The 4,178-nt window shown below is 37.1% G+C and overlaps 1 long non-coding RNA gene across 1 annotated transcript; it reads right to left on the bottom strand.

Annotated features, from left to right (window-relative positions):
• Positions 1–1,185: 1,185 nt before the first annotated feature.
• LOC123164227 (uncharacterized) lies at positions 1,186–3,879 on the bottom strand. The gene is made up of 3 exons (XR_006482242.1): positions 3,839–3,879; positions 1,338–1,460; positions 1,186–1,260 (listed from the first exon to the last, which is right to left on the bottom strand). It is a non-coding gene; the product is annotated as an uncharacterized lncRNA (long non-coding RNA).
• Between the last annotated feature and the right edge of the window lie 299 nt (positions 3,880–4,178).

The following is a 4,178-nucleotide window of genomic DNA, read 5'->3' as shown; positions in this document are numbered from 1 at the left end:
CCGAAGGCAACATGTAGGAGAAATTGTATATACCTAATTGTATATATATATATATACATGTGTATGTGTGAATAATGGTGGTTGTGAGACATTCGATGATATATATATATATATATATATATATATATATATATATATATATATATATATATATATATATATATATATATGATCGGTTCCACGAGAAATTCTATTTATATATATGCATAACGTGTACAATATGTAGTATCGTAAACTATCAGCAAACGAAAAAGAATTAGATGGAAAACACAAAATTAAAGGAAAAAGAAATCATGAACCCAACCCCCCCCCCCAAACCTTTTAGTACCGGTTGGTGTTACCAACCGGTACTAAAGGGCTCCCCGCCCCCGGCGCTGGCTCGTGCCACGTGGTGGCCCTTTAGCGGCGGTTCGTGTAGAACCAGTACTAAAGGAGGTGGACCTTTAGTCCCCACCCTTTAGTGTCGGTTACAAAACCGACACTAAAGGGCCTTACGAACCAGTGCTATAGCCCGGTTCTGCACTAGTGAGGGTGGCGCATTGGCCATGCCCTAAGAGGTGTTACTTTTCGAGTTGTGACCCCTTGGATGGTGTGTGTGCGTGTGTGTGCGCGTGCGACGACATCGTTGCCAGAAATAAGCCAATGACTTTTGGGTGTGATCGACATACTAGTGGTCTTTGCAGGAGTTGTCGTGGACTCGTGGTTTGTGTCCTCCTTACGTTCTCTCTCTCTCTCTCTCAACAACTAGATAGGAAACGCGCTTTGGTATGTGGTGCCTGGCTCAACCTAGAGTCCAAGCATGTAGACAAAGTACATATTGTTGCAAGAATAGTTGCGATGATGGATCAGTTGCATAGCAGCAGGAAATTGCCTTATGGATAACATAATTGTGTCCAATACATATCCAGACAACACTAAATGGACAGTGCAATAAGTCACACAAATGCTTGTAATAAAAATGGTTCAATTATTATAGAGGATTCGAATATCATGTCCTTCCAAATGTTGATGTCACAGAAATGGTAACACGATTTACAAAAATCAAGTCTTAATGCTTGTGAAGAGAAACGATATATATTATTCGTCTCGACATATGTTGATAGTAGTGCATCATACAACTTTGTCTGAACATCTCACTCGCTCGGGTGTTGTGAATAACGACCTGCTGATGGTGATTACGTGCTCGTCTCGTCTCACTGACACGGTAAGCCATGGCGAGCAAGCCTTGCCAGACACGCTCTGGTGCTGTGATATGAAGACCTGCCAACGGACATATCTTATTAGCAGAAGAATTCAGCGTGTTTTATTTACAATGAGAATATAATTCATGCACCAACCTTATTAGTACAGCTCCACATGCCAGGCTAACAATCATCCTCGCCATCATAAAGAAGTGGATCTTACCATTGTACTATGTCCGACATCATGGATCTATATATTTGAAACATCTTAATGTACACCTGGCATCAATTGGCCGAACAGTAGTACATAAAAGGTGGCACTGTTAAAGCATGCCCCTATTTTTTTACTGTATCCAACAAATGAGAAAATATGGTAGTTCAGGTAGCCTTTGAGCTTAGATTAGAGCAGAATTTATTTTAGTACAGAACCACAAAATATGTTAATTCATGCCAGAGTCTAATGCAGTCACCCAATGAGAGTTGATATCTATAGAGTTCAATCTCTGTAACAACTGTTTACATATTTCTGCTATATCCATTGCCCTCTGCTGGAACAATTAGAATAGTAAAAAAATAAGTCTTAGGCATTTATATGAGTGACTTATTTGTTCACAGGAATATACTGAAACCCAAAGAGAGCACAAAGGTAAGATGTTATAGCATATATCTTTACTGCAAGTAGCAAAAGAGTAGTCTATTTCCTTTTTTCAACATAACACTCTCTACTTAAGTGATTCACTTGGGCTAACAGGAACATAAGAAAACACCAATAACTAATCATTTGGAGGTCAACAGGGCTAAGTCCTACATATGGCTAGTCAAGTCTGCTTGCCAAGCTGAATGTTTCTTACAAATGCGGAAATATCCATAAGATTGCAACTCTCCTGTTGTATGCAAATAATATTTTGTATATATCAGTGGCTTCAAAAGCTAGGTACCAGTTAACTCCTACTGTGTCGGTTTGTATATATCATTTGTCTGATTTATTCTAGATCATTATTAGTATAAGAAAATGTTTCAAACATCACAATTGAAAAAAAGCCTTACTAACCAAATAACGATTAAAATTTCAAAGTAAATTATATGCCTAAAAACGAAATAAGAACTATACTAGAAATATTTATGAATTACTACAACTAATCAGACTACTTTAGTATGAGATTGTAACAAAGAATAATGATTGTAGGTGATCTGATATTATGTTCGACTAATAAAATAAGATAAGGACAGTTAGGTAATGGATTTCACCAACAAAACCAAATACTTCTAGATCTGTACAACTAACGAAGGGATGAATCATATACTAACTTCTCAAGAACTGATCAAATCTAAAAAGTTGGAAAGGCTGAGCAGGTATAGTAATGATCTGTTACAGGAATAAGCAAAGCATGTCCGCTGACCAAACATAGTAGCTGATTAGCGATGATGCACTCAATGCGAACCGGTGTTTCCATGTCTATCAGGGTAAAGGTCTTCTTTTCTGCAAGGATAAACATGGAAGTGGAGTAATCAAGCACACTGAATAGAGTTTTCATGACTTACAAATAATAAAGAGAATATAGAAATAAGTGTTTTGAAACGTAGAATTTTGGAGCTGAACAAAAGACGCAACTGAAGAGGATGACACTCCTAAATGAAAAAAAATCAAGCTAAACAATTAAGCTAGCAAACCAGTCTGACCTATTATATATATATCCCATATGGACAGTAGCACCCATATACTGAAGAACAAAATTGACAAAAAAATCCCCATATATGAATATCACAACCTGTGGGCATCAAGTAAACAGAAATTAAACCTAAAATAATAAGTCAAATGATACATATTTTACAACATTAACACATGGGTGACAACATCAAGAAAACAATGATGGTGTGTAGAGGTGAAAGGCACACGGACACAAAATTGATTTGAGAATGTAGAAGTCAAATGGAAGTAAATAGCTCCAGATAGTTCGATTCAATAACTACAACAAATATTGTCCTAATAGTACGATTCAATAACTACAACAAATATTGCTTTAGGACCATGTGGCGAGGACGGTTTACAAACAATCGCTGGTGAAATTCCTATTGGTTGAATCAATATTGAATTCTTCGTTAACATATTGAAGAGGTAGTCGGCAGAAGACTTCCCTCTGAAACAAGCATGTTAGCATTACTTGCGCACAATATGCTGGTAGGCAAGATATAATATTTTGGGGAAAATACTACTTCTACTCACAAGACATTCATTTAACTTATTTCCGTGGTATTCCATAATTAATAAAGTAAATAGGTTCCTCCCTAATCTTCATGGATTTCAAAGACAATCATATGTTAGCAATATTATGAAGTAATAAAAAAACACAAAATCCAATCCTTTTAATAGAGCACCAATAGAATCTCTTATATCATTTGGAGACAAAGGAATAAGAATAGAGGACATATGAAACCAGTGGTTTAACTTTACATGCTTGATGAAAGAAAATGGTAGAGTGGGCATATATAAGATGTCGATCAAAATCTTAAAGCATACAAAACACATCTGGTACAAACAATTCTACTTTGTTCTAATCAACCTGCATATTTAAGAAACAACAATCGTATTCTTTTTCAGAGACAAACTTATATTATCTGATGATACGAATACATATTAGTGGCGATTATCATAACACCTTCCATGTGCATATTATCCATATGTTATAACGGCCACCCCTATCCATGGCCAGTGGCGCCTAAGGCTTGCTGGTTTGGTGTTGCCCCCTGTAAAGTCAACATGGGTTACAATCTTTTCGGAGTCACGAACACGCAAGATACTGGAAATAAATCAAACACAATGGTCTGAACCCAATGATGCTAACTTATGGAAGTCGCAGCCCAGTTGACAGGCAACGAATCCAAAGACCGACAACTAATGGTTTTATCAGCAACAAAGACTAAGAAACACATGTTGAAACCATACACAGGGCGGAGCCGGCAAGGCTGCTGGTGCCACCCGACAACCTCTAGCCTATC

The sequence above is a fragment of the Triticum aestivum genome, chromosome 7D (genome assembly GCF_018294505.1).
Source record: "Triticum aestivum cultivar Chinese Spring chromosome 7D, IWGSC CS RefSeq v2.1, whole genome shotgun sequence".
NCBI lineage: Eukaryota > Viridiplantae > Streptophyta > Magnoliopsida > Poales > Poaceae > Triticum > Triticum aestivum.
Note: the sequence above shows the minus strand (reverse complement) of the source record. Positions and strands in the feature narration are given on the sequence as shown.